The following is a 12,385-nucleotide window of genomic DNA, read 5'->3' on the forward strand; positions in this document are numbered from 1 at the left end:
ATAATAATAATTTGGTATTTAAGTCCTTACTTTCTGCTAAGCACTGTTCTAAGCCCCCGGGGTAGTAATCATAATAATCATTTGGTATTTGTTAAGCGCTTACAATGTGCCAAGCACTGTTCTAAGCCCCCGGGTAATAATCATCATAATAATTTGGTATTTGTTAAGTCCTTACTATGTGCCAAGCGCTGTTCTAAGCCCCGAGGTGATAATCATAATAATAATTTGGTATTTGTTAAGCGCTTACTATGTGCCAAGCACTGTTCTAAGCCCCCGGGTGATAATCATAATAATATGGTATTTGTTAAGTCCTTACTATGTGCCAAGCGCTGTTCTAAGCCCCGAGGTGATAATCATAATAATAATTTGGTATTTGTTAATCGTTTACTTTGTGCCAAGCACTGTTCTAAGCCCCCTGGTAATAATCATAATAATAATATGGTATTTGTTAAGTCCTTACTATGTGCCAAGCACTGTTCTGAGCCCCGAGGTGATAATCATAATAATAATTTGGTATTTGTTAAGCGCTTACTTTGTGCCAAGCACTGTTCTAAACCCCCTGGATAATAGTCATAATAATAACTTGGTATTTGTTAAGCGCTTACTATGTGACGAGCATGCTAAACGCTGGGGTAAATACAAGGTTGTCCCAGGTGGGACTCACAATCTTCATCCCCATTTTACAGATGAGGTCACGGAGGCCCGGAGAAGTGAAGTGGCTTGCCCAGGATCACACAGCAGACAAGAGGCAAAGCCGGGATTGGAACTCACATCCTCTCACTCCCAACCCTTTGCTCTTGCCAGTAAACTGTTAAGCGCTTACTGTGCATCAGGGACTGAACTAAGCACGGGGGTCGATACAACCTAATCAGGTTGGGTACGGTCCGTGTTCCGTACGGGGCTCACACTCTTAATCCCCATTTTGCAGCAGAGGTAGCTGAATCGCGGAGAAGTGGAGTGACTTGCCCGAGGTCACGCAGCAGACAGACAGCGGAGGTGGGTTTAGAACCCAGGTCCCTCCGAATCCCGGCTCCGTGCTGTTCTTTAAGGGAACGGGGCGGGTGGCTCTCGGGCGAAAAGCTTTTCCTGAACGAGGCCTCCACCCTCGTCCCAGCTCAAATGCCAGGGCCCCGGGGGCGGCTGGGCTGGGCTGGGCCGGGCCGACTGCTGGGACTTTTCCAACTCCAGTTGGGTCATGTCTGCTGCTCGTGAGATTTTCCACAGGTCCGTGTCTGGGTGAGGCCTCCGCCCCCGGTGAGTATGGTTAGCCACAAGCTGCCATCACGGAAAGCGCTTCTTAACCCACCCCAGGGAGCCTTTTGCATTTCCTGCTGAGGAAAGCGCCCACAGTTCTCAGAATGCCCGGGGTCTTTAGGGCAGGAGTTGTGTGCGGATGCTGCTGGCCACTGCCAGTCGGCTCTTCGGGCCCAGTTTCGGGTTGGGAGACGGGAACTAAAGTCTAGGATTTCCAAGTCAGCATTCTCGGAATCCTACCAATTCCGTGCCCGAGATCTGGGCTCCGCGTACACGGGTGAGGCCACGGGGCAGACCGTGCTAAGTTCCGGGAACTCTCGGGAGCAGGTGGGACTGGGGCCGGAGGGATAAACCTCTAAAGTGGCATAAGCGGCGTAAGGTCGCTATCGCTTCAGAACTCCCAGCTGGGGTCGACGGATGAGTGCGATAGCACCTGAGCTGACAGTCGCGGCAAGGAGGTGATCCACAGGTGTGGAAGTGCACTGGCTTGACGGGAAGGTAGAGAATCATTTAAGAAAGATGGGGGCAAATCAGACCACCCGGCAAAGAGGGAGAACTGGCCAAAATGTAGATTGTTCTTCTACATGAAAGTTCAGAAGCTTAAAAACGAGTAGCGAGGGGCTGCAGAACCAAATGCGTCTTGGCACCGTCGCGGTATCATTTTGCTGCGGTGCTGGGAGACCGCATTCCCGACAACGTGTCCCTCCTTTCGAATGACACTTCTGCTCCTAAACAACCACTGCCCTGTTCCTGCCTTTTGGTGCACAGACAGGGCTTTCAATTTTCCTTGCCCGGCAGTGTCTACCTTGTGTGTCTGCAAGGCAGATTCTAGAATCTGCCCTCGGTGGGGCAGCAGCGCTAACAAGTAGAAAAACTTTCCCCTCCTTCCCTCCCCAAGCACCCATTCTTAAATGCTCACGCCAGGACTTCTAAGGGTTGATTTCATAGGTAGGTCAGCCCTGGTTATGGGAATCTTTTTTTTTTTTAAATGGTATTTATAAAACTCTTATTTTGTGCCAGGCACAGCACTAAGTACTGGGTTATTACAAGATAATCAGGCTAGACCCAGTCCCTGTTCCAGATAGGGCTCATGGTCTTAATCCCCATTTTATAGACAAGGTAACTGAGGCACAGAGAAGTTAAGGGACTTGCCCCAGATCCCACAGCAGAGAAGTGACGGAAGTGGGATTAGAATCCAGCACCTCTAACTCCCAGGCCCGTACTCTTTCCACTTGCATGCTTCTTTTTTTTCCCGAACATCTTTCTCAGCGGTACTGAACTAAATCATTCTTTAAGCCTTGATTGTCTCCTTTTTCTTCCCAAGAGCACCTTTTATGCCAAGATCATCAAGTAGTCCTTCTGATTTCACTAACTGACTTCCTGCTTTTGCTATATTTGAACATTTTTATCGCTATCCTTCCTATGCCTTCCAAGGTGTTCTTCAAATTTTGTTTTATCCTGCCTGATTTCTTGTTTTTCCCTAATCTGTTGCTGCTTTCGTATTCTCACTTGGGTGAGCCTTCCAATTTTTTAAGGCTGCATTTCCCTTTCTGGTGATCTATTTTAGTTTGCCAGGTAGCCAGGCAGTGTTTTGTGTAGTTGCCTCTTCCATTTTTATGGCAGATGTTTTACCTATGCCTTTAATATAGTGGCTTTCAATAGCCTTCAAGCTTCTAATATCTTACCTGGCTTTTAGCTACATTTTAGCTTTCCAAGTCTGTATTTTATCTTAGCTTCTTTTTCTATAATTTCATAACCCTGGTTTCGATTTTTTTTTTGAGGGGGGCCCTTGGGGGAAATTGGATTGGATCGAGTTATGATCGGTATTGCCATGTGGCTCTCCAACCTACCCTTTTTGCACCCGGTCCTGCCCATGACTAAAAAGTTAAGTCTTTGGGCTCACTTTATATGTCCTGTTTGGGTGATCTTTGGAACAATCCTTCCACAGTGTTTTGGGCCATTTGGAATTTCTGTCCCGTATTGCTCTTCTCCAGTGAGATATTTCTGTTACTACTGCTTATGCCGTCCCCTACGTGCCAACCTTTTAACTGTACCTCCATCTCGTCTATCTCACCTCTGACCTCTCCCCCGTGCCCTGCCTCAGGCCTGGAACGCCCTCCCTCTTCATATCCGACCAACAGTGACTCTCCCCACCTCAAAACCTTTTCGGAGGCACATCTCCTCCAAGAGGCCCTCCCCGACTAAGCCTTCCTTTCCTCTTCTCCCACTCCCTTCTGCATCACCTTAATCTGGTCCCTTTATCCATCCCCCTTCCCGTCTCCTCGGCGCTTATGAATATATCCGTAATTTATTTATCTCAAAGTCTGTGTCCCCCTCTAGATTGTAGGCTCATTGTAGGCAGGAGATGTGTCTGCTCTATTGTACTCTCCCAGGCACTTAGTACAGTGCTCTGTACACATAAAGCAGTCAATACAATCGATTGTTATTATTATAACACCAGGGCTTCTTGGTATAACGGGACTCTAAAGCATTTGCATAATTTGCCTTATGGGGAAATTGGCCCCGACACCCCACCACCCAACTTGTCCCTGGCATCCTTGCCTTTCCTAAAGTGGTTGAAGACTGACAGTACTTTGGCCCACCAGTCTCTTAACCAGCTCAAAGCAGCTCTTCACTTGTTCTGGGTTCTGGGAAACAGGTACCGCTCTGAGCCAGAGTCCCCTGCGCCTTAGGCCTGGTCTAACCCTGCCCTCACCCAAATGTTCTTTGTATCCGACAGGTCAAAGGAATTGGGCCAAATTCAGCAATCACACAGGACGTTTTAGACCACGCTGACAGACCACACCAAAAGAAAACGAACAGCTCCGACAGTTTTAAGGAGTTCTGCGTGGAAGTTACAAGACTTTTGGCAAGAGCGTGGAGCCTGCCGTTACAGATGGAGAACTGGCAGATGGCCAGTGCAGCTCCCATCTCTGAGAAGGTTCCCAAAGTGATCCTGGGAAGCACAGACTGGTAAGTCTCATCTCTATTCCTTGCAAATCTGTAATTAATATTAGGATCAGCGAACGTTCGGGAGAAAAGCATCTAGAGAAGCCGCAGAGTTTGGATAGAGCACAGGCCTGGGAATCAGAAGGATCTGGGTTCTAATCCCAGCTCTGCCACTTGTCTGCTGTGTGATCGTGGGTAAATCACTTTAACTTCACTGTATTTCTGTTATCTCATCTTTAAAATGGGGATTAAGATGGTGAGCCCCAGGTGGAACGTGGATTGGGGCCGATCTGATTAGCTTGTATCTACCCCAGTGCTTAGGACAGGGCCTGCCACATGGTAACCGCTAACGAACAGTCAAGTGGTATCGCGCCTCACTCATCTGCTGGAGTTTTGGGGAGGAGTCAGTTAAAGCAGGGTGGAGGGAAACCAGGGGGCCTGCCGGTCAAGGGGCCTTATGCAGTAGCTGCTTGGAGGGTTGATATCCCGCACCTGGCAAGCCCCTACCTGCAAATAGTCTTCATCAGCACTCTTTAAGAAGCTCTCTGAGGCAGCTGAGGTCTTCCACTAGGTCAAGTGCTTGATTAATACCAGTTGCCTAGTTCCGGTCCTGATTTCTCTTTGGTGACTCTCAGTTTTTCACACAGCCAATTGCAGCTTGCAACTCTGGGACCAGCCTGTTCTGCCTGGACCCCGCTTGTCCCTCTACCCACGTCGGTCTGGTCTCCGTTCAGAGCTGGCCCACTCTGCCTCTGACCTCCACCAATGCCACGCCATCCCGGCCTCTGATACTTGTATTCAACAATTACTCCTGTCATCCACCAAATGACTCGTTTCTTTCCTCAAAGAAAGAGAAGCTGCCCAGGAGCTAACGGTGTTCACAGGTTAGTAGGCAAATGATGAGGCATTATCATTAGGGCTGCTGGTAATTGGTAATAAGAGTTACTCGGATTTATCATCACTAAAAGAACGCAGTAAAGTATACCAAATGCTGTGAAATGTGAGTAATTAATGTTGGGGAGGTCATTTGCGGGGAAGGGAGGAATGACGTGAAAGCAGTGGAAGGAAATACTAAAATTCTTGTGCGTCTACCGAAGCGGGCTCCCCTTCTGGGGTAACTGTGCGTGTCCATAAGGCATTGTTCGAGGATGAGTTTGAAATCGGCGTCAAAGCGGGTCAGATTTTCAGAAACGTATTCCTTGGTGTTCTGAATCTAAGAAAGGTTGGCTTATTTTGTTAGCTGCCTGAATCTGTGTCAGTGAAAATGAACTTGAGGGGTTCCTTCTCTGTATCCTGAAGGTCTAGCTGGGATGAGTGGTATTTGTCGAGGGCTTAGTGTGTACGGAGAACTGCGCTTAGTGGTCAGGAGAGTACAATGCAGTTGGTAGATATGATCCTTGTCCCCAAGGAGCTTAGGATCTAGTGGGGAAACAGACATTAAAGTCATTTACGCACGGGGAAGCAACGGAGTAGGATAGGTAGGTGAATGCTGTGGAGTCTGGTTGAGGTGAGGTAACGAGTGGGCTGAATTAAAATCTATTCAAGGCTCAGTATCTGAGTTACTGGATTCTGACTCTGTTACTTAGGTACAGACTTCGAGTCTTCTGGATAATCGTTATGGTATTCGGTAAGTGCTTACTATGTGCCAGGCACTGTATTAAGCGCTGGGGTGGATACTGGCAGATCGAGTAAGACACAGTCCCTGTCCCGCATGGGGCTCACAGTCTTAATTCCCATTTTACAGCTGAGGGAACTGAGGCACAGAGAAGTGAAGTGACTTGCCCAAGGCCGCAGAGCAGGGATTAGAACCCATCACCTTCCGACTCCCAGGCCGGTGCTCTATCCACTACGCCATGCTGGATATCAAACCAGCGTGTATTAAACATGTTGTTTTAAACATCCTAGTCCTGACTCCTGGCCCAATTTGGTGCTTGTGTGCTTAGTACCCTTTAAGCACTTGATATTCACCCCACCCTCAGCCCCACAGCACTTATGTACTCATCCCTAATTTATTTATATCAACGTCCGTCTCCCTCTCTAGACTCTAAACTCCTTGTGGGTAGGGAATGGGTCTGTCTACTCTGCTGCGTTGTACTCTCCCAAGCGCTTAGTACAGTGCTCTGTATACAGTAAGTGTTCCATAAATGCCATCGATTATTTTAAGTGGCGATCCGCTGGTGATCCCTGTCCGGGTGCGGGTCTGCGTCCGGGAAGACTGACGCACAGCCAAACCCTCCCCACTGCAGCTGTCTAAGGAACGTTATTTGGTTTGGGGTGCAGCTGCTCTTTCATTTGTTCGATGGTATTTATTGAGCGCTTACTATGTGCAAAGCAGTGTACTAAACACTTGGGAGAGTACAATATGACATTAAGCAGGCACATTCCCTGCCCACAACGAGCTTACAGTCTAGAGGGGTGGCAGATATTAATAAAAATAAGTGAATGACAGAAATGTGCGTTAAGTGCTCCCTACAGACAGCCCCTGGCAAACCAAATTCCAGAAGGTTTCCTCCCTTCTCCGGTACACTGGCACTGTAGAAACTAAAGTTCTCGAAAGCCTGGCAATGAGCTCTGCAGCAAAAATACACCACCTGGACTTGCCGAAAGCACGTTAACAACCCGAAGAAGGAACACTGTAATAAAACGCGGGGACTGTGCTATCTTGTGGCGTGAAGGCAAATGACTGACGATCCGGAGGCAGGGCCAAACTTTTATTGCTAACGTGTCGGGCGGCGGAAGTGACTTCATTTAGACTGCAGAATCCTTGTTTAAACACACTTTTTGTGGTGCACCTGTATTTTGGGGGGCGCTTACTATGTGTCAGGTCCTTTGCTAAGCACTGGGGTAGATACAAGCTGGTGATGGTATTTGTTAAACACTTACTATGTATTAAGCGCTTACTGTGTGTCAAACACTGTTCTAAGCCCTGGGGTAGATACAAGGTAATAAGGTTGGACACGGTCCCTGCCCCACCTGGGGCTCACAATCTTCATCCCCTTTTTTATTTTTCAGATGAGGTAAGTGAGGCAAAGAGGAAGGGAAATGACTTTCCCAAGGTCACAGAGCAGACAAGAGGTGGAGCAGGGATCGGAACCCAGGTCCTTCTGACCCCATACCTGGGCTCCATCCACTACTGGACACGGTCCCGGTCCCACATGAGGCTCCCAGTCTTAATCTCCATTTTACAGAGGAACTAACTGAGGCACAGAGAAGTTAAGTGACCGTTCAGATCTTTTCTCTGAATCCCTAGTTAGCACGCCAACTGTACATCTGGGAATGCCCTGGCACAGCGCACCAAAAATTCAGATCAGGACTTCTCCAAACTTGGAGGCGGTTCCCCGGGTAATCTAGTTGCCCGTGTCCATCAGGGCACAAAGGCCTTTATGGCTCGGACCCTGGTTATGCCCCTTCCTGACCCTCCTCCAAAGACCTCCGTTTTTCCAGCTGCCTCCTCGACTGTAAACTCTTTGTGAGCAGGGATCGTGTCTACCGACTCTACCCTATCGGATCCTCCCGACCGCTCTGTACAGTGCTCCGTGCACAGTAGGCACTCGGGAAGTACCAGGGGTTGACCGGTTGACGGGTGCCGTAGCTGTAAAGTCGGGAAATCTAGGGAACACACGCTTCTGTGCCCCTACCCTTAGGTAAATGCTCTTTCTTTTGCTCCCCCATCCCGCAAATTCCCCTGCCGTGCCCCCGGCATCCCAACTGAGGATGAGGGTGATGACAAAGTCTCCCTTAGAGAACAAAGGAGGAGCTGAGGCCTAAACCTGAACAGAGGAATACGTAATAATAATAATAACGGTGGTGGTTTGTCAAGGACCCTTAACACCTCTGCCTGTAAGTCACATTTGTGCCAAGACACGGCGAATAACAGATCGGTAAGACGTCAGCCCCGGAACCAGGAATTCTAGGACCGCCACAAAATGATCAATGCCCAGAATGGCAAAATTGCTAAGGCAGATGCCGGGACCTGGGAAGGGACTCGGAACACTCTGCTCTGGTTCTGGGGTGGAAATCCTTGGAGCAGGTTAAGTTCAAGTGCAAGCGCGGGTGGGTTGTTTTCCACGTGGAACTTTTCGATGGTCGAAGCGACCTCAGGAAGGTGCCGGCGCTACGCCGGAGTGCCACCGTCCCACAGCAGGTTGTCTTGGAAGCCGCCCCCAGTCTTCGCCGTCCAGGTGAGCCAGTCATCTTTCCAGATTCCTTCCGGTCGGGGCCCACCTCCCTCGCAAAATGGCTTCGTGGGTCTCCGGTCGGAAACGCTCCCCACTGGCTGATGGCGTGGCTCCTGCAGGCGTTTCTCTACCGGTAGAGCCGGGACTAGATCCCAGGTCTCCTGATTCCCAGAACGGTGCTCTTCCCACTGGACCCATAGCGGGGCCAGCTCAGGAGGATGGCATAAGAACGGGAGAGTCGGTGGTCTGGGATCAGCTCGGCCTAGTGGAAAGAGCACTGGCCCAGGAGTCAGAGGGCCTGGGTCCTAATCGAGGCGCCACCAGCTTCCTGCTGTGTGACCGTGGGCAAGTCGCCTGGCTTCTCTGTGCCTCAGTTTCTTCATCTGTTAAATGGGGATTCAGGGCCTGTACTCCCCCGGGGCTCCCGAGATGATAGCATGAGAGGATGAATCTCCAGTGCCCCCGGGAGCTTGCCGTGGCACACCGATTCAAAACTCTCGACTAGGGAACCGAGCCATGGGCTAGGATTGAGAAATCTGGATTCTGTTTGCTGCCTGCCTTTGACTCGCTATTGTGTAACCATCATAAATTCTCCTTGGGCCTCAGTTCGCTCAACTGTAAAATGGAGGGATGGAGGACAACTAAACCGGCCCCCAGAGATAAGATGAACTCGGTAGTTTCTTGCGTGCTAAGGAAGCATATGATTAACCGGACTTGTAGTCCCTATTTTCCCTAAACCCCATGCATAGTACGTCTGTATACACCCACATCTCCCTCAGAATGACCAGGATAGGCAGCTATTTAATGTTTCCGTTTTGTTGTTGACCTAGCTGGTGCTATGTAAAAGAAAGACATTATTAACATTTCATTTTCAAAGATTCGGGGAGGCTGGGACAGTGGTGGAGAGAGATAGGGAGAGAAGGCTGGTCTGCCGGGTTTTCTTTCCTTTCGCTCCTACAAGCCAGGTGCTGTGTAAATAAGTAGTTTTATCGATCATTTGATTTTCAAAGGTGAATTGAAAGGAGGCTCTACTCCTCGGACCCCAGTGCTTAGCTAAGTATGACGGATGAGAGCTTCTGCCTTGGATTGGCATGGAGAAATGAATGACCGTGCCATTCGTAATTACTTCCCGAACTCCAAAAAGCGCAGGACATTCCCTCGCTGCCTCGGCACCCGTCCTCTCCGAACGCCACAGTGATTGCCATCCTGTCTTCCCGACTCCCCATCTCCCACCTTTCCTGGTTACCAACAGTAGCCACCGTCACTTCCCGCTGTAATAATAGTAATAATAATTTCGGTTCTTGTTACTATGTGACCAGTACCGTTCTAAGCTCTAGGGTAGATACAAGGTGATCAAGTTGTCCCACGTGGGGCTCACAGTCTTAATCCCCATTTTCCAGATGAGGTAAATGAGGCCCAGTGAAGCGACTTGCCCAAGGTCACGCAGCAGAAAGGAGGCGGCGCTGGGATTAGAACCCACATCCTCTGACTCCCACGCCCGTGCTCTTGCCACTAAGCCACGCTGCTTCGCTGTACTCACCTCAGCTCCCAGCCGAACTCCTAGAACAAAACCAAACCTACCACGCTTCGGGAAATCCAAGAGGACTGAAATCCAAAATGAAATTCAGAGTAGGGACCGTCCAATCAATGTACTTCCATCTCTGATGTGGAACTGTTGCTGTTGTTGATGATCGGGTCGCCTTTTTCTGGCCCCGGATATCTGTCTCCATCCCTCAGGCATCCATCTCTCACCCCTCTCCAGTCCCCATCTCCAACTCCCATCTCCCCTCAACTCTACCCTCATTATCGATTCCAGGTCCTCAAGTCCTTCACTCCCAAGAGGCCTTCCCTGACTAAGCCCTCCTTTCCTCTTCTCCCACTTCCTTCTGCTTCACCTTGACTTGCTCCCTTTATTCATCCCCCTTCCAGCCCCACAGCACATATGTACATATTTGTAATTTTATTTATTTATACCGGTGTCTGTCTTCCCCTCTAGCCTGCAAGGTTTTTGTGGGCGGGGAATGTGTCTGTTGTACTGTACTCTCCCAAGCGCTTAGTACAGTGCTCTGTACAGAGTAAGCGCTCAGTAAATACGACTGAGTGACTCTCATCCCTCACAGGCGATCGATAGAGAGTGGGATTTGTGAGGAAGGACCAATCAGGTTGATGGCAAACCTCAGGAAGCAGATAAAGACAGAAATAAAGATGTTTGAATGTGCCCAGACTTCCCTTCAGGAAGCTAAAACTTCTGAGGTTCTGGGGGAGAAGTTTCTCGGAAAAGAAAGGTTTTTGGCGGAATGCGAGTCGGGGAGAAAAGCAAGGGGAAGAAAAATAGAAGATAAGAAAGAAGATAGAAAGTGAGAGGAGAAAATCTAGCCATTTTTTCTCCAAACATACTCTCTCCCCCACCCAAACCGTGACCCTTTAACCTCGAGTTCTCATCGCCAAATAGGGGTGATAGTCCCTCTCTCTATTCTAGTGGATAAAGATGAGGGAAAATTATTAATGTTAATGATTATAATGAACTTCAATTACTAATGCTATAGTAACTCATTCTGATAATCCATAAAGATCTTGCTAGAGACCCAGGCGACTCCCCGTCCCGGGGCCCCGGGCCAAATGTCTGCCTTTTTTCTGCTGAGCTAGAGAGACAGCAAGCTGTCATGCTGAGAATGATGTCCCAACATGAGCTTTTATGGTTTGGGGATTTTTCACCCCGTTTCACCTCCTGGGCACCAGCCTCCAGCCAAGGGAGGGTGGGTAGATTCCTGGCATGGGGCAATAAGGTGGGAACCCACCCACACTGGCGGGCAAGAAGCTTGCAGGCCTGTCTGTGAGGGCAGAGGGTGAGTCAGCACAGCTGCATGGCAGGGGAGGGCAGAATAGCAACTCGGCGCTTTTTAGAGAAGACAGACCGTCGATTAAAACGTCAGGGGAAATAAATCAGAGAAAGCAAGTCTGGTGTCACCGAGACACCGAAACCCCCCCCCCCCCGTTTGTGGTTGCTTATTTGGCACGGGAAATCTCAGAAAGCCATCCCAGGAAGAAACTTACGGTCTGACTCCAAGATCCATTTCATTCCTGTCTGAGAGGGGAAAGGAGCCAGGTAGAGAATGTCAGGCAGCAGCCAGACAAAATACTAGGTAGGCCTCTCGTCAAGTTGCAGCACCGTTGCTGGGGAGGGGTCCCGGCCAGGACGGGGCTCGGCTAGTCACTGGGCAGCCTCGCCGCCGTTGCCCGAAGCTGGGTGTCCCGGGGATAGCCCCGAGGGCCGTTGCTGGCCTCGCCGATCCCCGTCTGGGCTCGGCCTTTCCAGGAGAGAGCCAGACCCAGCCTGGCGTGACTCCCAGCGCGGGAAGCTCGCTCCCTCCGTCCAGGGTGGCGGGGGGCTAGGGCAAGTCCCCCCGGAAAGCGGGGAGGCCCCGAGGCACCCGCCTCCTGCCCTACCACCACTGGGGAGGGGGATCCCTCGGTTTGGTGGGAAGCCCCAAAACGTGAGCCATTTTGACCTCATGCGGTGGCCGCTCCTTGGGGTGCCTACGTCCCCAGGCCGGTTCCCTGAGGACCCTCGGAGGTCTGGGATTCCCAGGTGGCCCCGGTCGGAGCTGCGCTGCCAGGGAGGCGCTGGGGCCGGGGGGTCGGGCAAATTGTCAGATTGTTAGATTGCGATGGGGATCCTCCTTCTGGCAGAGCCAGGTACCTTATTGTGGTGGGTGAGAGTCTGGGGCATTTCCCCGGTGAGAAATGTCAAGAGGCAGGTAGCCAGAACATTATGTACTGCTGCTTTCTAAGACTCCTGGCCCCTGAGCACACTCAGCCTGGATGACAGACTTCCTGTGGTTGGAAAGAAATGACAGCCCAAAATCCGAGAGCTGCCCCTAGAAAGTGTTCGTTGGCCTGCGTTCGTGTGTGTGAATGTGTTTGCGGGGAGAGGGTTGGAAGGTTATACGCTCAGCAGAACGCGTAAACATACGAAGAAGGCTTCACGTGTAGCTCGTGAGAAT

At 50.3% G+C, this 12,385-nt stretch overlaps 1 protein-coding gene across 2 annotated transcripts in view; it reads left to right on the plus strand.

Moving 5' to 3' along the window:
* The first annotated feature begins 3,998 nt into the window (after positions 1 to 3,998).
* The window catches only part of SUPT7L (SPT7 like, STAGA complex subunit gamma), an 83,022-nt gene continuing 74,635 nt past the window's right edge, over positions 3,999 to 12,385 (plus strand). Inside the window, exons 1-2 of one of the 2 annotated variants that reach the window (XM_029072169.2) lie at positions 3,999 to 4,227; positions 4,851 to 5,087. The gene's annotated coding sequence lies outside the window, so the exon portion shown is untranslated. Of the gene's footprint in view, positions 4,228 to 4,849; positions 5,088 to 12,385 lie in introns of those variants that run through there. The other variant, XM_039913050.1, reaches the window with a different exon arrangement.

This window comes from Ornithorhynchus anatinus, chromosome 9 (genome assembly GCF_004115215.2).
Source record: "Ornithorhynchus anatinus isolate Pmale09 chromosome 9, mOrnAna1.pri.v4, whole genome shotgun sequence".
NCBI classification, from domain to species: domain Eukaryota; kingdom Metazoa; phylum Chordata; class Mammalia; order Monotremata; family Ornithorhynchidae; genus Ornithorhynchus; species Ornithorhynchus anatinus.